The sequence below is a fragment of the Ambystoma mexicanum genome, chromosome 6q (assembly GCF_040938575.1).
Source record: "Ambystoma mexicanum isolate Mex_15411 chromosome 6q, UKY_AmexF1_1, whole genome shotgun sequence".
Lineage (NCBI taxonomy): Eukaryota > Metazoa > Chordata > Amphibia > Caudata > Ambystomatidae > Ambystoma > Ambystoma mexicanum.
Window position 1 is genome coordinate 224752705 of NC_090937.1, and position 23652 is coordinate 224776356.

The window sequence follows — 23652 nt, forward strand, 5'->3', positions numbered from 1 at the left end:
CTGATCCAGATGACACCCTGCAGTTCTCATCAACACCTGTTGACATTTGAAGTCCCACAATGGTCCATCCTCATCCCTGTCATCAACCTCTGCATAGAGCCAGTGGTGGCACTCTAGGCCAAATTCAACATGAAGATCTGCCATATACGCGGACTGGTTGTCAAGTGCCTTTGTGAAACCTAACCCTATCAAAACAGAGTGAATCCTCTTTGAGGGCACCACCAAATGCACCCAAATTCAAAACTGGCTGACACAGACGGTTCTTGGTATCTTCTGCCCTCGACTCACCCCCACTGAAAAGCCCCTTTGCTTCACCATTGACCCTGACCTCGCCATCAAAACACACACTGCTAGGAAGATACAAACAGGATGGTAACAGCTCAAGCTCCTGTGCTGAATCAAACCCTTTATCACCGCATTAATTAGTCTACAGATCCATCGTCCAGGCTCTGGTGCTTTCCCACCTGGATGGTGGTGATGCTCTCCTGGCAGTGTGTCCCAACTACTACTTTTGCCTAACTGGAAGCTGTGCAGCATACAATAGCACACCTCATCACAGAACTGAAGAAATTCAACCACATTTACCTCACTCTTCAGAAAAATACACTGGCTACCTCTCCAAGCTTAGAACACTTACATGATCATCTACATCAGTTACAAAGCTCTAATACCCACAACAGCATTAGTCTAAAAAATCAACATCTCTGGGTGTCATTGCTGCACCAATAGCCAAGATATCACCAGAAGACCAGAAAACATGCATTCTTCTGCTGGGCTCTGACACTCTGGGACAACCCCCCTGCTAACATAAGGCTCTCCACCTGAGATTAAGGAAAGATCTGAAGACCTGACCCTGCTTTTCAAGGGACAATTACTCAACAAATCAGGACAATCCCCCACTATGTCCCACTATATTTACTGTACAGCATTGTGTTGCTCTCTAACTAGTCACAGAATCTGTTTAAATGAATGGAAAAAAACAAATGGGATATTTTTTCAAATTTCAATGATTCAAAAATTACGAACATTTGAACATTTTGAATAGATATCCCATTCGGTGCTATTATAGTGATCAAGGGGTTGCGGGGCTGTCCCCCGCACCTTTGTTTCCTATAATAGCATCGAGGGTTGTGAGCGTGTTCCCCACAACCTAAACATTAAAGGTTTTTTAAAAAGGACCCTGCTTTTCAAGGGACAATTACTCAACAAATCAGGACAATCCCCCACTATGTCCCACTATATTTACTGTACAGCATTGTGTTGCTCTCTAGCTAGTCACAGAATCTGTTTAAATGAATGGAAAAAAACAAATGGGATATTTTTTCAAATTTCAATGACACAAAAATTACGAACATTCGAACATTTTGAATAGATATCCCATTCGGTGCTATTATAGTGATCAAGGGGTTGCGGGGCTGTCCCCCGCACCTTTGTTTCCTATAATAGCATCGAGGGTTGTGAGCGTGTTCCCCACAACCTAAACATTAAAGGTTTTTTAAAAAGGACCCTGCTGCGCCAGTTCAGTTCCCATGCATGTAAGTGAAGGGAACCTGCATTGCAAATGAATGGAGGAGTCTATGGCACACAGTGAAGTGTGCTGCTGTAAGGTATGTAAGGGGGCTGGGGCGGGGGCCGGCTACCAGAAATGTCGGTGGAGTAAAAAACAAAAATCATTTTTGTTTAAATGACTTTTGGGTTTTTCTCCCTCTGACATTTCTAATATGATCTAATCATGGACAACTTAGGTTCACACTATATGAATCACATGCATACATACATGCATTTTTCCACAGTTTTTGTTGAATAGCAAGATGCCATGTTTTCAGGATGTTGGACTTTTAAGAACTAAAGTAATACCCCGATTTGCAGACCTGAGTTGGAAAGTGCACAAATCACATTGAAAACCTAAACAACATTTGTTTTTAATGAAAAAAAACTCTTAGAAACATGTTATGCAAAAAGAAATGATTGTAGATGTAATTGTTCCATTGTAAATGCATGTCTCCAAGTATCAGAATACTAATTGATGTGACCCTAAAATATCTCACCTGGGATTACTAGTGTTTTTTTAAAGCTTGAAACACACAGAGCAAACAAAACTGCCTGATACGTTCACCTGCTCAGTTTCTGTTTGAAACAGAAATGCCAATTATTATTTGTGATGTGAAGGAGAACATTCAAACTTGTAGTAAAAAAGCAAACCAAATTTTGTGACAAATTAGCAGCCCTGAAAATACGCTTACCTGGGGCCTGTCATTTCTGGTGGACTCTCTCTTGTCTAGACCTTCTTTACTCAAATAGCCCACTGTTAAGATGGATTTCTGAACTCTGACCTGGAGGGGCAAAGGTTCAGAAGGCCAGCCTAGATTCTTGGAACAGGGTAACCTCTGGACAAGTCAGACCAATCAGGGTAGCTATGGCAGGCGGTCAAGACTAAGTCTCAGAAGGGGTGAGGGTGACTGAAGAACCTCAATGAGCACACAGAGCAAAGACATTTACAAATTACTCCAGACAGGTGTTATATCAAAAATATATACACATTTATTACAAGGCCTTTGTAACATAGGCCATAGCAGAAGAATCCCAGTAACACTATGTAAACCAACACATCTCTATCAATACAATGTATATACAAGACCATTGGGGTCTAAAGGGTTAAATGCACGAAATATGTCGACAATTTAGAGGGGAAGGAAACAGGCAGTGCAGATAGTCTTTAGGCCCAGTTCGAAATCAACAATACACCTAATTAAAGAGGCAGTCCAAGCCTTAAGAAGAGAGGAGCCTTGTGTTCAATAGTACATGCAATGCAAGCGCACACGGTTGTTCCAATGGACAAAGGAGGGTCTCTTCAGGGGTCTCTAGCAGCTCGGGAAGGTGGATGAGGCGATGCAGAACAAGTTCCCACTATTCAAGAAGGACCTCCACTTGAATGCAGAGGCAGTTCGAGAGTTCGGGATGGAGTCAGTATTTCGCAATAGCAGTGGAAATGAGAGGGCCCCCAGGGGACACTCATGTGTAAAAATGGGCCCTTGTGCTAGGGGCCACCAGATTGGGTATGGAGTACTCACCGGTCCCCAATGCAAGTGGACCCGAACTTCGCCAGTTCAGTCCACTTCGCTTGCAGGTTCGAATGCGGCAAAAAGGACGTATCGGCACCTTTCAGTTCCAGAGATACAGCAATGATTCCCAAACGGGACAGCGGCGATTTCTCTGCTTCGGATGGATGAATCGACCCAGTTTCACTGCAGCAGGCTTCAGGGGCAAGTGGGTCACAAATGCAGTGGACTTGCAAAGGACAATGCAGCGGCAGGGCAACAGGGTAACCACGTTCACTCCGGTCCTGTCGCACTCGTCTTACTTCAGACCTGGGAATGCCAAGTGTACGAAATTGGGTGTGAGGGTGCCGGGGACAGAGCGCTAGCAGTACACCAAGTTTCGAGGACCTCCTCGAAACGGCAGTGGTGACAGAGCAAAGCAACTGAGTAAGCTGGTCTGTCCACTGGTTGGCCCAGGGACACTTCCAAGAAAGCTTACTTGCAGGGTTTGATGAAGGTGCCGAGAGTAGTTGGTCTCACTATTCAAATGGGTCGAAGCGTCTTTGCAGACCTTCTAGGACGACCAGATGCAGAGGGGTCCCACGAGACGACAGCGGGCTCAGGGTGCCAAACCTTCCAGCGGGTCACCAGTGGCTCCTCGACTCGGCTTCGTGTTGCAGGATAAGATACTTGGATCCTATCCTTTGTTCAGTGAGAACTCCGGAGATCGACATGGTATGGGTGTTTTCGGCCTCCTCTTATCCAAAGTTCCCTTCGCGCCAAAACAGAGAGGACCCAATGGGAGGTCTGCTCACAAACACACACTCCATACATGGACCAATCACAGTCCACGGTGGTCCCAGTCATTCATGGCACTCCAGACTCTATGGCACCCAGGATGTGTATTGGAACCAGACGTTCCAGCCCACATCCTGGAGGCGCACACACAAGGCATGCAGAAGCCAGCGAAAGCATTGGGATTCGCAGGAAAGTGCATGACCAAATAATGACTGACCCGGGTCGGCTTGACCTGGGGAAGGTGAAGGGGCAAGATGGCCAGAGGACAGGTCAAAGAAACTCGTGGCATGGCCATTTTGGAGCCATGCCAACTATTCGTGCCAAACGCGATTAACATGGTTAACATGGCAGGAAAGGGTTAAAAATAATGCGAAAAAATAGCTGTCACCAGTCCTGTCCATGACACATCTGTACAGTTCATAAAAAGTCCAGCGAGAGTATCTATGGCCTTTGGAAATGGCTATAGACCCAAGTGTGCTGTATGGTAATATACATTGCACACTTGTTACATGTTGCACAAAGGTTGCAACACGGGAAAAGGACTAAGGGAAACAAAGTCTCCGAGTACTGACTTTCTTCAGGGCATGTCAGTTTACCCATAAAAAAATGATCGAAAGGCCAGAGAAGTGCAGCTGAAGGCTGTGCTTCTCTGGCAAAGTCAGTCAATGGTGTCTAAACAGCAGCAAAAAGTTTGGGGGTGTACACATGGAGGGAAAATTACATACAATTATGAAATCTTTCCTAACACCCACATGAACAGAAAGCGCACACCATGGGTTCAATAATGGCACATGTTTACAGAAAACAACATAGTACTATATAGTAGTGAGATAAGATGATTAGTCCAAGATCACAGTATCGTCCAGTGGCGAAGCCGGGATCTGAGTCTCAGCACTCTGGTTGCACAGTCTCTAGTTTAGCTACGTAGTCACCTCCCATGAATAATGTTTCATCTTCTTCATTGTTGGTGGGTGCTCAGATTTGACAAAACTCATTTGGAGGCAGTGAGATCTAGACATCACACTACTAATCCTGTGTTCATTTTTATAACTAGTGCTTTCTGGGATAGTATGCTGTTTTTGTAGCACAGTAGGTTTTACTTTCCCTAAAGTGTATATACTCAAGTTTATCAACCACAAAGAGAGGAGAGTTTAAGAGATTTGGCAATGTGATATAGCATATGAGCACAGAGCTCTGTAACATGGCGTACCACATTAATCTATCTTCTAAACCGATGTGGGTCTCCAACGTGCAATATGCATTTCAAGTTTGATTATTACGCGTAATTAATAATTTCCCCAAAGAAAGATGAATATGCTCGACGAGTTGGGCTATAGGAAACACGCAAAGGTATGTACTACAGTGAACATAGAACACAGAACAGGATTAATTGATCAGTCAGGCAACAGGCTCGGAGCCTTAGCAGCGCACTAGACAATACCATGACATGTTATGTTTTGCCAACAATCTGAATGGGCTCCTTTCCATCAGGCAGCCATGGTAGGGGGGGGGGGTTCAGAGTGTGGCGTGGGGCCCATGTCCCTTTTGCACTCCCACAAAGACGACCCCATACCTCTCATCTCAAGTGCTTTTGACGAGTGTCACCTACCTTGAAATCAGCTGGCTCGCCGCCAAGCACCCTACACACCCTACACATCATTAGGCTCTAACCCGCCGAAAACAGACTTGGATGTACTGACCCGTGGACAGTGAACGTCTATTTACTGCTAAGTTCATCAGGAAGAGCGAGCTGTACATAAGTTCGGCAAACACCACACACGGTGCAGAAGAGGACATTGGGAAGCGTGCCCACGGAAAAGACCATCAGTGAATGTGCACGTGGTTATCAATGTGTGCATTCACACCCCCGATCGCCTCCCAGATGGCGCAGCAATTAATGGTAACGTTAAAAGGCCCTTATTGACCTCCCTGGAAACCCAACTCTGGGCAGATGGAGCCACCCGTGCGGTGCAGCAGCATAAAGAAAAGCGCTGAGTTTTGGGGTCAGACAGAAGTAATCGAAACCTGAAACGGCTGCCTGCAACCCCCTGCGGAACTCAGTCATGCATGATAAGACAGATGTTTTGAAAAGACACTTTCACAAAGCTACCAAATTAATGGGTCTGTATTTCACATTTCCAAAGGATACTTGAAATTCGTTGGTCTGCCCGGCCTCAGGATCTAAAACCTTGCATGTTGACCATTCCCAACAAACAGACAGTGGAGTAACTTTAATGTCTAAAGACTTTCTCTGTTGCCACTCACACCTGAGCTACTACTTGGAAAGGCTCATTGCCATGCAATGAAACACGTACTGGTTTGGCTGTTTACTGCCCTCCAGGCCAGGGCAACGACTTTAGAGAAAGTCCTACAAACCTGATAGCAGTGCTATCATTCATACGAAATTGTTAATATTCAACAATGTGTAGCCTTGGTGGCAACAAACTCCCCTTCCTCTAGTACAAATCTTTAATGAATATCTTACTATTCTGAGATTCAAAGACATAGTTATAGGGCCCACTCGTCTACACGTCCATGTACTTGGCTTTGTCCTTTGCTATGGTGGTCAATTAGCCTGTGCTTCTCCCCCTGTGACTGCAATATGGTCACATCATAGTCTACCTTTTACTATTAATCCTCTTTCAGAATCCGTATTCCTACAGCTACAAAAGGTTACCATCCTTGAAATGAAGTTTCCACATTTGTCCTTGAGGGTCACCTTGCTAATTCTCATCCTCCGTGGGATGAGAATTAGCTGCTACAACAAACTCTATGGCCAGTGGCGTGGTAAAAAATGTGGGTGGGGGCCCCCGAGCCTTGCTGAGGGGGCCTACCCCCATGTCCCTGGCAATAAATCATGGGTCACACCAACCTCTAGGCTGGCCTAGACTACCACCCCAACTGCCAAAATCAGCACCTCAACCCAGAATGACCTCCATGCCCCTCTTCCTCGTCCCAGTACTTACCTATGAAACATAGGTAAGTACTGGGACGAGGAAACGTTGGATTAGAAGCAATGAAGATTACATGTAACTAAGCCATGCATTTCATGCACATCCCTCTACCTCGTCCCAGTACTGCTTTATACACAATTACTGGGATGAGGAAGATTAGAGCTATGAGTAATGACGATTACCAATAAGTAACTCAGGCATTAAACACAAGCACACACCATTACCTCCATGTCCCTCTTCATCATCCCAGTACTTACGTATGAGTCACATTGCCTGATAGGTAAGTACTGGGACGAGGAAGAGTTGGATTAGGCGTAATGAAGACTACAGGTAGCTAAACCAGGCATCACATCCACATCCTTCTACCTCATCCCGGTACCTGTGTATGAGGCAATTTGCCTCATACACAAGTACTAGTACGAGGAAGGGTAGGGCTAGGAGTAATGAATATTGCCAATAAGTATACCAGGAATTAATCACAAGCACACACCATTACCACCATGTCCCTCTTCCCCGTGCCAGTACTAACCTATGAGGCACCTTGCCTCATAGGTAAGAACTGGGATGAGGAAGAGTGGGATTAGGAATAATGAAGATTACAGGTTACTAAATCAGGCATTACATCTACGTCTCTCTACCTCATCCCAGTATTGTGTATGAGGCAACATGCCTCATACACATGTACTGTGACGAGGAAGAGTATGACTATAAGAAATGAAGATTACGGTAAGTAATCAGAGCATTCACCATACACTCACACATGCAGTCAACCATGCATTTACATGTGCATTCTTTTAATATACACTCACGCATGCACACCCAGGCAGCCACCCATACCTCATGCACTCACTCATTCACACACATTACATTATTACACGGTTAAGTTGCTGTTTCCATAGGAAGAGCACTTTTTGGGCGGCTTATAACTCTGCTCCCCCTGGACGAATGCACACCAAACTTTGCAAAAAAAGTGTAAGGGCCACTGTGAATTATTTTTTGTGTGCACATTTTGGTTATGTTTGGTCCAGGGGGGGAAAAGTCATAGGGGGGGTACCAAAACGTCTTTTTTCGCCATAGACTGAATGGGGGAAAATGTGTGCACGTTTACAGCCCAAACGGCTGGATGGATTTTCACCAAATTTGCGGCTGGAGCATGAGCTTGGTCCCGAAAGAGTGCTTTTGTAAATTTGGTGCCAATCCGTCCAGTACTTTTCTTTAAAACGACCAAAAAGTATGTCTGAAAAAATAAGTGATATCTATGTCCGCTTCGCGGACACACTTCCCTGTTCGCTCCGCGGACAAGATACCGATTGGCTAATCCATAGCATCATATTCGCGGACATGTTGCGCATTCACTGATTGGGTGTTGAACGGCGCGAAGTGCGTCAGATTCTGTCACCGCACCCGCGATCTTTCATTTGTGTTTTGGTGTACGTGGACATCGCCGTTAACACATATAAAACAACACAACATTGCACTTGTTAAACTTATGAAATATTCTATCGGAAGGTGAGGGTTAATGAGGCTGGGATGCGATGTGGCAGCAGGAAGCCAAAAAGTGGTGTTTTCTTGTCATCTAAGTCGTACGGTAAATAGCGTTGTAGAGTTTGAAATCTGAGGCAGCCACCTGCAGTGTTTGATGGAAACAGCGGGTCTGCAAGTGTATGGGAGTACCACTTCTCATGAATGCATTGTTGAAAAGTCAAAATGTATTTGCATTCTGTGCGAAGGTCACTTGCTTTGCTTTTGTGGTTGAGAGCTCAGTAGGTGCACGCATCTGATTGAACCCATACGGGTCTATTGTTTTCTGACCTTGAGGCAAAGGGAAAATTCAGTAAGAATGCAGAGAGTGCAAGTTTAGGAAAAATACCATTTGATAAGGTTATGTATTCAAAACATTTGTAAAACACATGTAATTTCAGTTGAAGAAGATTCTTTGCTGCAAGTACCTCGCTGGCTGGGTTTAACGAAGACAATGGAGACGGTAAATATCGTGTAAGTTTACTTTTGACGACTCTACACCGGAACGAGTTTTAATTTGGTACTATGTTTCTGTGTCGTTGTCATTTTTTTTTTTTAAGTTATGGAGAGTGCAGATTCTCACTGTTTGTAGGCTATTATTAGGTTCACCCATGTGCAACGCTATTATTTCTTTAAAATGTCATCTATGACCACATCGATTTGTTTAGCAGTTTCCAAGTTCTTTTTGTCTTTTTTGCAATTCTTTGGTAAAGGTTGGGTATTGATACGTATTTTTTGTTACGTTTTCCAAACAGCTACATTCTGCCGTACTGTGATTGCCATGGATTCCAGATGCCAAGTGATGGGTTCTTTGGACGCCAGATGCACGTACTCGTGACCGGCTGTCTAACCGTGACTGTTTTGTGGGACGACTGGCCCGGCCCCATTTGTCCATACACTGGAGTGGCCATTAGGAGTAACATAGCATCTTTTATGGTGTGTAGTCCAAAGTTCATGCCGACGTCTTGGAAATCACTGTGCGACCGAAGCGGTTGCTTTATCGAAAGCGAATACTTTGTGTATGTGAAAAGATCAACGTGTGGCTCACGATTAACATTTTCGATCACGACTGAACAAACAAAGTTACTATTTGATTGCAAATGGGAATAGTGTAATGCTCACCTGATTCCCGTAGAGGCGCCGGTCTTGACTGGGCGTATACCGTATCTTCAAAGGTGATGTGTAACACACGGCTGGCTCTTTGGGCTGGACCTCTGTGCACTGTATGTCCGACTCGAAGGGTAAGATGTCTTAGGTAAGTGAACACCGTACTCTCCATCTGCCTTGGGGCAGGGTGCTGTAACCAGTTTCTTCACTGGATAAGGGGAGCAGGCCTCTTGACTTCAGAGGACTGCTGTCCGTCGTTTACTGCACGAACGGTAAGTTTCGAGTAATTCTAATGTCTTTAAAAGTCTTTAGTAATGATGTCTCTTGTTTTGCAGGGTTCCGGCGATGGCGGATGACGGGCTGAAGTGAGTTGAAGATGGAGCCCGTGTGATGAATAGAAGCGCCTGGAAGCACGTAAGTAAGCGCTTGTTGCCTGCTTCACGATGCGCTCTAACTGTCTTTTTATTTTGCAGGTACAAGTTCGGAGCGGCTGCAGGGTGCCGAAATACCCACTGGGTTAGATGTGGAAAGGAGTAATGGCATGTGAGTATTAAAGTTCCCCAATGTCTTTAAACGCACCTTGTTTTGTCTTTCAGATGCGGGATGCAGCGCCGAAGGCCTCCGGAGCGTGCGAAGAGTTGGTAAGCTTTTGTCTTTCAGATGCCGGAATGCAGTGCGAAGACCTCCGGAGCGCACGAAGAGTAGGTAAGCCTTTGTCTTTCAGATGCCGGAATGCAGCGCGAGGCGTTGGTGACAGCCGATGGACCAGGTAAGTGAAGCGCTGTCACTGAAGACCGTAATGCTAACCTGTTCTTTCTTGTCTTTATAGGTGTTGCTGAAGACTGGATTCAGGATGGTAAGCCTTTTTCCTTAGGCCCAGGATCAGATGCAGAAGACACGATGAGCGTTCTGCTGCAGAGGATGCAGAATAACGCAAAGCAAGATTCATCCATCGGGTGTGGTTTAAATAGCCTCCTGTAGTGCTTAGGTGTCTCCTTCCACAGCCATGCCTAGGTAAGAAAAGAGTTCCTGCTTTCCAGAAGAGTTCCAGTGTTCTGAACCTAGGGAGTGGCTCCTGCCCAACCCAACAGGAAAAGTAGTTCCAAACAGAAGAGGATCAGAGGCTCAACTGGCAGGCAAGTAAGCAGCATGGTCTGCTGCAGGTAAGTCCACCCAAGCATTATGAGCCCGGCACTTCCAGCGCTGGGACTGGGCATATTTATGAGCCTGGTGCCACTGGCGCCAGGACTGGGTCCAAAAGGTCCCAATTGGGACTGGTTGGCACTCGGAACCTGGGTTATGGATCTGCTTCCAAGGGAGTTGGGAAAACCCTGACCTTTTGGAAGCAGAGATCATGACAATAGTCTGATGGTCTCGGACAGTTTATTGTGAAATTAAAGTACTTTACAAATTCTAAAATTGTTAATGTTTTCCTTTAAAAAATAGTTTATTATTTCAAAATGTAACGTGCTACGTTGTACGACGCTGTGTGTTCATTTGCAGGTTCTGTGTCACGGCATGTAGGTGCTAATGGGCGCATTTGGCTATGCTGGAGAGGTACGTCTTCCAGAAAGGTGTTGAATATCACTAGGGTTGGTTATGTGACGAGATGTGGGAGTGTTTTCGTATTACACAAGTGTCGTAATGTAGTTAAAAAACATTGCGGTATACATTTATTGACTGAGGGGTAGGCTGCAGACATGGGGACTGGGCAGAATGTTGGGGTCATGTTATAAGGTCATGATACGCACAATGTGGCTACTGGTCATGACCAGAAGGGAGAAAAGATAGGATTACAGTAGCCATGTCCACCTGGGACTGGCTTTGTGATAAAGTTGTTCGACATTACGATACATTTGAAAGGGAGGAAAAAAGTGCTGGTGGTAATATGTTAACAGCGTTTACTTTTTACTGTCTGCAGGCTCCCATGGAAAGCGAAGAGGGGCCATGTATGGAACAACCACCTTCCCTTTCTATGGTGGCCATCTTGGAAAAGAAATCCTCTTTTTCAGTAGCACACGTTACTGCTTTGCATCCCTAGATTGTTAATGGCAAATGTGATTGCGTCTATGTACTTTACTGACAAATATAAAGTAGAAGGAGAGTATGCCATTTAAAAAAAAATATTTTTAAATTGTGAAAGGTGGTTCTTAAAGGAACATTTACTTTGTTTACGGATTTTTTTTTTGGGAAGGACAGGTAAGAAGGAAAGTTGCAGACAGAAATGAGCAAAGAGGCACCAAACAGTAATATTGGGGGGGGTAGTTGGACGGGGGAAAATGTTGCGTGTGTGTTGTTTGTAAGGTAGGGGCAGTGTTTCTCATGCTCCTTCATTACAGCAGTGGTGCTGTTTCTTAGGTAGGAGGGATGGCCTTAGCTCATGTTGTTCTCAGATAACTAGTATTTTTGCTAAAATTATGTACTGTGTCCTAAATTGTTAATGGTTGCCTACGAATAAGTGTTCGAGCTGTGCAAGCGAAATGTTGAAGGTGGAAGTTCCTACATCAGTAAAAAATGTATTTCCACACTGTTCACGAGGCATACATCTTATTGTTAAGTGTGTACAGATTCTTGGACACGTCACCGTGCTGTGCGCCAGCATATGGTCATGTGGCATTCTCCGCAAGGTGTGCAATGAAGTCAGATGTTACTTTACATTATGGTTACGTGCTACTAATACAAACCGATCAACTTTAGCAAAAAAACTTTTTTAAAGGAATGTTATGATTAAGTTGTGCTACTAAAAAACTATGCAATTCACTAGAAAAATGTTGTTAACGGGACGTATGGTTCGAAGTAAAACCGAAAAAACCCTTGAAATTCGCCAGTTATGGTAAGCCAAGCAACCATAACACGCGCCACCACAGTGCACTGGTAACACTAACACCCAGGACATCAAAGATGACATCACAAATATCATTGATGACATCACTGATGACATCACATGTGCATTTACTTTTCATACAAGGGGTTGTGAATGTAATGTTGTGAAAAAGTATCAGGGATTATCGAGAGATGTGTCATAAACTACATACTTCATTATGCAATGTAGTGTTCTAAAGAACATTCCATTGCAGTATTCTTTCTAGTACAGGAATCTACTCATACAGAAATGTAGGTATTGCCTGCAGCATACACCACAGAGGTGCTATATTTGTACTTTTCCAAAGTTATATAAAGAAACGTTGAATGCTTCTGTATCAGACTTTTCCGTACTGTGAAAACTGTATTAAGTAGCTAATAATCCATCACTTAGTACATATTTCTATTACTACACACAAAACATGAATAGACTACAATGCATACAAATTCGGGCCTTATATATGGAGAGTAAAGTAAGGAAACAAGAGGCAGTATCATTAGCAACTGTGTATAATCTACATGATTGCATTGAAGCCCAAAAATGATTGCTGTGTTTCAGGGCTACTTCTTCCCCTATATATGTACATCATAGATGCAATTAAATTGTAATGAAAGTAGTGTAAGAACATGTGTGAATAGCAATATCTAGAAATGTAATACCTTTTGAAAGTTACATTTCTGACTGTCGGTAAATAGAACCACATGTTCTAGATATGGCAGTGAACAAAAAAGAAGGGGCTAGACATGTGATGTCATCAGTGATGTCATCAATGGTATTTGTGATGTCATCTTTGATGTCCTGGATGTTAGTGATACCAGTGCACGGTGGTGGCGTGAGTTATGGTTGCTTAGCTTACCATAACTGGTGAATTTCAAGGGTTTTTCAGTTTTACTTCGAACCATAACGTCCCGTTAACAAAGTTTGTTTTATTGAATTTCATAGGTTTTTAGTAGCGCAACTTAACCATAACGTCCCTTTAACAAAGTTGTTTTACTGATATACATATATACACTTACCTGCAGGCAGACACATTTACACAAAATACATTTTCTTACCTTTCAATCCGTTGATCCAGGACAAGGAAGAGACCTCCAGCTCCATGCAGCAGCAACGTTTGTTCCTGTCATAAACTGGAGATCTCCATCTCATGGTGTGTGGGGGAGCCCTGTGACTTAAAAAAGAAATAGTACATTTTTTAAGTCACTCTGCCTTAATAAAGAAATTATTTCCTTTTTACGGAAATAATTTCTTTATGAAGGATTAAGTACTTCAAAAAGAAACTATTTCTTTTTGAAGCCATAGAGCCCCCTCACCCTTTGACATGGAGCCATCTAACCTGGAAGCCTCTATGTCATAGGGTGGGGGAGCGCCTATCACTTCAAAAATAAGTAGTTTCTTTTTGAAGTCACTCTGACTTCATAAATAAATGATTTCCGTGAATGTAACATAAATAGTTTCTTTATGAAGGGAGAAGGCATTTTGAAGTCCGAGTCCACCACCCCCACCAGGACATATGGCTACGAGCCCCCACCCCTGCATGGCAGGGACTGTGGGGGCTTCCACTACGCCAATATCTATGGCCACTCACTTTGACGAACATTCAAGCAGTTGCCTGCGTATCCTCACTGTTTACTCATGCATTTTTGTATTCCTGTAATCTACTTGTAGCGCTATATTCGCTTGATAAATTTAATAGTGCAAGTATCAGAATGCAGCATGACATGACCTCAAAAGGGGAGGACTGACCAAACAGTTTATACCAGAGCTCTAAGATTTTGCGGTTCCATGCACGAGAAAGCCATGCGAGACCTGTTTTTTTTCTTGAAATTCTGGGATTTGTACTCTCTACATTTAAAATTTTAAAGGCTAGATAGAGTGTGGGCAGAGAGAGGGCTGAAGTAGTATTCAGGCAAAGAAGGGGCAGGTGTATTTGTGATGGCCAAGGAGGGTGGAGGTGGGTGGCTAGATTGGGGCATAGAGGGTGTAGGTAGAGAGGTGGAATGGGTAGTGGGGGGGAGAGTGTGTTAGGGCATGGGTGGGGGAGAAAGGGGTGCATGCAGAGAGACAGTCTGGGTGGGTGGGGTATGGAGAGGTGGCTGTGGGTGGTGGCAGACAGACTAGGTGAGTGTGGGTGGGAGGGCACAGAGGGGTACATTTGGGGGGCAGAGCAGCACGGGTCTGCAAAGAGGGGAGGTGTGGGCAGGTGGGAAGGGAAGGGCTAGGTGAATGGGGAGCAGAGAGGGAATGGGTTCATAGCTGAGTGGGTTAGTGCTCATGGTTTATTATGTGGTCACACTCAACTCAGGGAGTTCCTTTCCCCCTTATCAAGGTGGTGCACAACAAAGCACTATTATTTTGTAAAGGTTCAGTTTGGTAAGGCCTCCAACCTGTCTCGCACATAATCCCAACAGATACCCGGTGCCACAATGGACTAGGAACCAGGCCAGCGTGTAGTAAGAATGTAGATTTATTCATTTATTTAAATCAAATTTGACAGACTAATATCAGCCACTAATGCTGTGGCAACACAAGGACAAAAAGTTCTTCCATAATGGCACCGACACAGAGATAATACTGAGATATGCAGTCACAATTTCCCACAGCTTTCTTTTCAAATCACCCACCAATACAGAAAAAGAACACTTCAAGGCACACACTGATTGCTGATTTGGTTATAATACTTTTTCCCCCAGCAACCCCCACCCTCCAAACATCAACTAGAATTGACCCCTCTGAATTGGGGCAAGTGGCAGAGAGTGGGAAGACAATGGCAAAATCATTTTGGGTTCTGATAGCAAAATGCCCTCCTTGGAACAGAGATTCAAGGGGAACATCGTTTTTCATGTATTACTACAGATGTAACATGAGGGGAAAAAAACAATTGGAAATGTTGTTTTGCCACACATAAAGAGATCAGGCAGGGCTTTGTGGTTTGAGTCAGAGCACAATTGGGACAAAGGGGCAGTTTTGATTTACTACCACACATACAAAGGAAATACAAGGCTTCACACTTCTGATCTACAATGCAGGATATCAATGGGGAATTTTGTTTTGCACTCTGCACACTCCCTTGGAAACAGGGTTTGGGGATTAATTCTTTTGGATTCAGGAGCCTCCTTTTCTGTACCGAAGTCAGGGCTTTCTTACAAATAGTCAATCAAATATTTATGTCTATACCGGCTCAAAACACACTGGGAAGAGCTTGTTAGTTCTGAATGCTAACAAAACACATCCTGTGATTTCTATAGGGGAATTAATTGATTTGCTAAGGATCTACACAGACAAACAGGGTATTTTGCTATGGGGAAATAACTAATACAATACTTGAAAAATGCAGTCCCTTCACAATCTATGGCTTTGGGTTAATACTGTGAGGAGACATGGGGAACACAAACTGCCTCCTACTCCTGCAGTGTGTGAAAACATGCATCATTCAGTCTCTAGAAACCATGTCAGAAAAAACCCGGAGAGTGTGGGATAATACTTACAGGAGAGGCCTTGTAATAGGCATCAGGGAACAGCAGGGCACCTCTGGGACAGCAAGGTTGTCAGTCAAGGATAGTACCCTCTTGCTAACCCAAGGGGTCCCAGTTAGCTTCTATATCTCCTTGTCCATGTCTCCAATGCAAGATTCGGGGCGTCTAGGCTTTGGTGTTTCGCGCAAGAGTTCAGCAGCAGGTTACCTCCCGGAATAAGTAGAAAAGCCCAGTTCTGATGCAAACTGGTCTACTTATAGGGAAAATGAGATCACAAACTTGTCATGATTCCCGCAGAAGTGATTGGTTGGTTCTCCCCCCACCCACACCTGTGTGCTAATAGGACAAGGAGTTGAGGGGTGTGAGTTAGGAAAACTGGGGGAGGAGAAAGCTTTGTCATCCCAAACTGACATGTGGGTTTGGCATGTTTAAACTCTGAAAATCTATCAACATGGCAAGTACCCTAATTTGTCAAATCTTTACATGTATGGATATATTTTTAAGAACTGCATTTTAAGGCAAATCAGATGATGTTAATCTGAAGTCGGCACGTCCTTCCTGTGCAGAGATACCGTTTTGGCCTCTCACACCAACATTCAAATCTCTCTGAATTATGGCAAGGCCCACATCAAAATGTCCTTAATAACTTCTGTTCTGTATATCACAAAAAAAAAAAAATTGGCATGGTACACAGGGGATTACTGTCACCTTTAATACAAGTCTGGAATGAGCGTTGTGGCACATACGCTGCCTTTTTTCTGAAATAAAATGTATTTTTCTATTAATCAAACCCCAGCTTCACAGGCCTCGATCACTCTAGCCCCCAGTTTTGTCTTTCTAAGTTTCATTTACTCTTAAACATGTGACCAGTCAGATGCTGGCTCACATTTATCTAAGCATATCACTTCTTGGCCTCCCAATGGTTCTGGCTATAGCTTTAATGCACTTGTTATGGGAGTTGTGACCTCAAGGTCACTTCTGCTGAAAAACAGGCATATTTTTATCTAATTCCACCATAGTTTTCATCAATGGCAGTATATTTCTTTGTGTTTTTAAGCAATGGACCTGATTGATTGTGGACAACCAGACCTCCCTCTCCGGGACAAGCAGAGGAAAGGGGTTTGAAGTTAAAATGTCATTTCAGTAGAAATGCCCAGCTGCATGTACAATTCTGCAAGAAATGGCTTTTAAACTCACACACAATGCATTTTACATGAAGCACTTTATAAAGCATACGGGCCTTATATCCAAGTGTAATGTCTTTCCTTTAATCTCACAGTTACCAAAGACATGAGTATCACTTCTGGATTGTCCATACACAGGGCTGTTATATGAGAACACATGTTCACCTTGAAACCAAGTGGGCACTTCTCTTTGCATACTTCCATTGGGGTGAGGAAAAAGGAAGTTATTTTATTTCTTGTAATTGCAATATGCTTGATTACACTTGAGATTTCCGGATCACAATCTGGTATTACATTGATGATAACGTACACGCAGCTGTCTGTGTCTTTAAGTAAAAGTGAAGCTTTCCATGGATTTAGTAAAACAGCATTTGCTCATATCTTTGTACTTTTGAACTTCCCAGCATGTGTCTCCTTCATTTGAGATTTAGGCCTGTCTTTAGTTCAATAGGCCTCATGTCTGACATCACCATTTCTGTGCTGGCTTTAAACTTCAGTGGGACTCCACCTCAGCCAGTTTCCTTCAAATCACTCTGTCCACTTTATTTATGGCATTCGGGGGCTATATTTTACCCCACACTCAGGGGGTTGGAGGCGGGGTATGTGGGAAGGCAGAGAGGTCGTGGATGGGGTCACAAAGGGGCAGATGCTGGGTGGATGGGCAGAGAGTGGGTGGCTGAGGGGGCAGAGGGTGTGGAGATGGCAGAGAGGAAGTGGGTGGGGCAGATAGCTAGTGTAGCATTTCAGGAGTTGGTTGAGTGTAGAGAGTCATGGGGCTGGGGGAAGCACAAAAGAAGGTTGGAGGTGGGGTAGGAGAGCAAGGAATGATGCACAAAGTGGGTTGGGGTTCTGGGGGGCAGCTCTAAAGAGGGTTGATTTCTGCACTGCCCAAAACAGGATAAGGGGTAAGCACAAAAAATGGTGACGGTTGTGGGGGATCACAAATGCAAATTGGGGGCGGGGAGCATAAAAGAGGGTCCGAAGTTAGCACAAAAGAGGGTAGGGGTTGAAATTAAGCACAAAAAGGGAAATGGTCGTGGGAGAAGTACAAATCAGGATTGGGGCTGGAGGGCACAAAGAGGGTCAGGAGTAAGCACAAAAGAGGGTCAGTGGTGGAGGGAGCACAAGAAAGGTTGGGGAGTGCAAAAGGGGCAATGGGGTTGGGGAAGTACAATAGGGGCAAGTGCTGGGAGAGCAAAAAAGAGGGCCAGATGTACAAGGGCTAGGGGATCACAAAAGAGGGTTGGGACAACTGAGAGAAATTTGCTAAGGGAGGACAGTGACAGAGAGAGGGGCTTGTGAGGGTTAGTCAGAGGGAAAGAGAGACAGCGAGAGAGAAAGAGAGAGAGAGATGGATAGAGTAAGCACAAGAGGGTGAGGGTGCTGGGGAGCACAACATTATTATTATGATGATTATTATGATTATTTTTATTACATATAACATGCAACTGGTCAATCATTCTCAGTGCGGACATAGACCGAGACAGCAGCAAAACAACATGAGCAGACAAGTAGAAAGAAATAGCCGATGAATCACTGAATCAGGGAGCACATCTAATGTGCTAACTTAATCATTAGAGTTTTAAAAAAGTGCATCTTTATAACTTTCCTCAAGCTGGAGAGTTTTGATACCTCCCATAGAGCACAAGGAAGATTACTCCAAAGTTCCGGGGCACAAAAAAACAAAGCTTGTTCCACCAAAATTCTTAATCTTATATTGCGTCTATAAACATGTTCTGCATTTGTGTACTAGTGTTAGGACTTTATGGGTCATTCTAATGAAGCGATTTTCTGGCCTCAGACACATGTGCAATTTTCTTCAGACCTTTCACTGCTCTGACACACAAATTTTGAATGCCCTGCAGTTGGTCTTTGAGGTACCCTCTAACAGGCCATAGCATTAATCATTTGTGGTGTTAATAAGGGTGCGTGCAAGATACACCAGATTATTTCATGAGAGGTAACTTTGAACCTACCTAATTAGTTTTGTGGAATAAGCACAGACAGATCGTAGATGCGCAACATAATTTTTCATGGTCAGCTTAGAGTAAAAAATGGCCCCTAACGTTTTTATTGATAACACCACTGGAATGTCAAAGCCTGCAATTTTGAATTGATGGTACTGGCTGCTTAACTTTTTTAGACGTTGGGCCGAACCCACTATCAGCAGCTCTGTCTTGCTGTCATTACGAGCCAGCGAGTTAGTGGCCATCCATGATTGCACCAATGAATAGGCATGATTGATGGTAGAAGAATCAGAGACATAATTTCTAGTCAACTCAAAGACAAGCTGGGTATCTTCAGCATAATTAGTGTATTACATCCCAACTTCAGCCAAAAGGTAGAATAGTGGACAAGTACATATACTAAACAGTATGGGGGATACGCACGATAACTGTGGTACTTCACATTATAGGGGGACAGGAAATGCTTTAAAATCTGTGGATTGAACCCTCGTGAGTCTAGGACCAAGGAAAGACCCGATCTATGCTGCGGCTGAGTCAGAGCAGTTGATAAGCTCAGTAAGTCTCTTTAGCAGTAGTGAATGGTCCACAAGATCAAAAGCCGCCACCAAATCAAGCAGCATGAGCAGGCCAGTATGGCCTCCATCTATGATTTCAGTAAGATCGGCTCTTAAGTCGATCAAAGCAGTTTCTGTTCCATGATGTTTCCTAAAACCTGATTGACTCTGGCCCAGCAAATAGTCATCTTCAATATTATTCTGGAGTCACAGGTATACCGTCCTGTCTAACATTTGTATTAAAAAGGGACATTTATGATTGGGCAGTAATTCCCAGCAACCTCAGGATCCTGCATGGCTTTTTTGAGTAAAGTTGTAACCCAACCTCTTTCTTTATACTAAAAATATGTCACAAGTGTTGTAATACTACATGGCAAATGAAATAAACCTCCAAGCGATTATAATTGGTTCAAGGAGAACATCTAAGTATACTTTCTATAGGGACTAGGATTGTGATTGGCTACCCTACTGTCAGTTGGACAACTTATGCCTACCTCTAAAACATGTAATCTCCAACACCATTAAGTACACGGTTTATTATTGGTTGTCAAACTATAAGGCCCTTCGTTATATGCCGTATACAATTTGTTGGCATGCTCGTGCCATGTCTGCAACATTCGGTTCACTGAACACCACGTAAGCTCAAACTCAGGTACCAGGAGGTGGACTGGCCTTTACCTCCCCACCCAATTAGCCCAACATCTCTCATCACCCATGCATTCGGCTGTGAAGATTGTCTTTGAACTTGGCCTTGCAAAGTATTCTTGTCTGTGGGAATATATGGGAGTACATGCTCTCACTATCGGTGTTCTAGGACTCCAAGCTTGACTCCATTTCTATCCTTGGGTCACTTGACAGGAGACCACAATTTGGTCCATTTTGCAGCATTCACATTTCTTAAATGAATAAAACTTGGCACTCTTGGTGTTCTTTCTTTTCCCCTTAATAAGGGATGATTCATCCTTTGCACATTCACTGCTTTCAAGAATAGATAACCGTCCTTGGCTGCTTCCGTTTTGATAAGATTTGGTTGTAGAGGTGCACTTGTGGGTTGTAAATAAAATTAATGATAGTTCAAATATATTATTAAAGGTCTGAAAACTCTATGGTGCTCCCTGTTGAGATCTATGCTACTAGATCCAAACAATGAAGGAAAGGGAATGGTATCTCCAGAATAATTGACTACACCAATTAGAATATTTTTGTCAGATATTTGTTTTCTTTAAGTTACTATCTCTTCAGTAATAAATGGAACCACTTTTGTTAAAATACTTTGCAGTTATTTATCTGCTTAAGTCTGTGCCCCTGTTTGTATCTTGAGTTTTTCTGGAGATACCATTCCCTTTGCTTCAGTTTTGATACCAGACCAGACAGCCTCACCAGGTGCTTCCACAATTTCAGCTTATTCTTGCTGTGACGCAGGTTTCGGCCTTCCTTCTCCATGGGTCCGGACTTACTAAATTCATGACACGGATGTCCAGCTCCTATACAATGGCGGCTACGCCTGCAGTCTATTCACTACATATAGCCAGCTTGTATGATGACTTGGTCTACTTGCATTTCAGCATCTGTACAGTTATTGAACGGTTGATTTTCTGTAGCACTTCGCACACATGCCATCTTTTTTCTGCATACGAAAGTTTACTTGATTTTTATCTTCATCATCAGTTTCTGTGAGATCCATGCATTCTCTTCAGCCAGTATTCTCAGGGCGCCACACTCGTCTCTTGTGACGTCACTAACTTCTCCCTTTTGTTCCTTTTCATATTCTTTTAAGGAGTTCCTCCCTCAGATTGGGGTCTCTTCAGAGATACATTCAATAGGGTTTTCTCAGAGGATACCTTTTTTACGAATATTCCCTGCGGTATTGGCACAACTGCTGGTGTTAAACATGGCCCGATCTCAGGCCTCCAACATTTAGGAGGTAGAGGGTGGGATTTCCTGCAGAGGCATGCAGCTGCTCCTCTACACTGATATTGTTTCACCAATATCTCAACTTAAGATGAGGGGGGCAGGTCCCTAATCAGTGTGGTCACAAGGTCAGTAAAGCCTCAGGAGTGGCCTTTCTTACATTCTGTAATTCTTTAAATTACCTAGGATGGCTATCAGCCTGATTGGGGCGCTAAGGTGAAATAAATCGAAGGATATCAGCTGATGGTCTGACCAGGTACAGGCAGTACAATTGGGAATATAAATGCCAAGATTGTGTGTAAGTACGCAGTCTGGCGTGTTGCTATCTTTATACATGGGGACATCAACATGCTGGAAGAAGCCAATGGCCAATAGGGGAGAAATCAATGCAATTGCCTCTGGCTCAAGATCCTTATGTGCTTATAGGTTAAAGTCACCCAAAACCAACATGTGAGTTAAAGGCTTCAGAGAGTCATTCAAAACAGATAAAAGTTGTTCCTGAAAATGAGACGTGTTTTGACGTCATCTATATACAACAAGAAAAGCAACTGAAGTGCTGAGGTTAATACTGAGGCATGATGAAATAAAGATCTTGCAAGTCATTGTTCACTTTGTGAGATTCAGGGCAATGTGTGATTTTAATAACATCTCTCTTGCTTTGCCTATAAAAGGGAGGACCCATATCAGGTGTCATAATAAGGTTTTACTGACGGAAGTTAAGAGTGGTACATTTCATTGCGACCAAAAAATAATAATTATCTTCGGTGTCCCCTCCCAAGTCCTCCGATTTTTAACCTTATAACGCCACCCCAACCCCACCCCAACTCATTTTAACCCCTTACCCCACTACACTTTATATATTTATTTAATGTTTTCAGTGTTTTTCAGTATTATAGTCTTAGGTGAAATGTACCACTCTGTAATGTTTTCAGTAAATTGACTGGGTACCATACTATCAAGTGGGTGCATATCGGCTGGGCTATCAAGACGCCTACTTAAAGCAGTGAGGTCATAATTCAGCAAGCTAGTAGCACCGCTAGGCAGGCTAACAGCAGACTCATCATGATGACCCACTGCCTCACTGCAACTGCCAACAGGGCGATTAGTCGTCTCTTCTAGTGTATCAGAACATTCTGCCATCATCTCTGAGATTCCACTGATAACTAATTCCTTATGCATCCCATTCTGTATTGGACTGGCTACATCCAAAGATGGACACATAGGTGTATCATGATCACACATGAAATAGGTTTTCCATAGAGGCTGTAAGTTGGATCATCCAGTTCATTGAAAGTGCTCTAAACAGAACAACACTCACTGATGACTAGCATATCCTCAAGTGCCATAGACATATATTTTGCTACAATATGTTGGTACTTTGAACGTGTGAGCTAGCAATTACCAGCAGTAGCTGGGGTGTCAGGCATGATGATAATGGTAATACACAAATATCTGGAAGGAAATTAGATACAGCAAATAGGTCAAGAAAACCAAGCGGAAAAGGTGCCAAAATGCACACTTACTTGGCCAAGTCACTGGCCTGAAAGAGAGAGCTATCTGTGGTCTTGTGCGGCCATGGCTGAGGGTACGCACAAACGACGAATGGGTGTTGGCGGAGGAAAACAAGGTTCTGGGGCTGGGGAACACAATAGAGTAACAGGGGCCTGGGGAGCAAAAAAGTGGGTTGGGGTAAGCAGAAAAGAAGGGTGGGTGGTGGGGGAGCAGAAAAGAGGGTTCGGGGTTGGGTGAATCAGAAAAAGGTGAGGGTAGTGGGTTTCACAAACAAGGAATGAGGCTTGGAATGAACAAAAAATGGTTGGGTGTTGGGGTAAGCACAAAAGAGGGTTGGGTGCTGTGGATAAGCTCAAACGTGAGTTGGAGTGCTGGGAGTGTGCAAAAGAGTGTTGGGGTGCTTGGGGAAGAACAAAAGAGAGTAGGGGTAAGCTGAAGGCGGTCAGGGTGCTGGAGGGAGCACAAAATAGTGTCAGGTTGAGGGTCAGGTGGTGGGGGAGTACAAACAAGGATCAGTGCTGGGGGAGCACAACAAAGGGTCAGGGTGAGGACAAAAGCGGTGGGGGGGGTCCTGATGTGGGGGGTTGCTGATGGGAAGCACACCAAATGGATGAGGATTGGGGGTGAACCCAAAAGAGGGTCGGGTGATCAGGAGAAGCATATACCATGGCTGGGTCTGTATGAGCACAAAACAGGGTTTGTGTGGTGGATAGAGCACAGACAAGGGCGTGGGAGCACAAAAGAGGGTCGCGGGTTTCAGAGGGCAG

General features: G+C 43.9%; 1 protein-coding gene across 5 annotated transcripts in view; it reads left to right on the forward strand.

The window, feature by feature from the left end:
* Positions 1-23652, forward strand: part of PDE5A (phosphodiesterase 5A) — a 959918-nt gene that overhangs the window by 123097 nt on the left and 813169 nt on the right. The window lies entirely within an intron of this gene.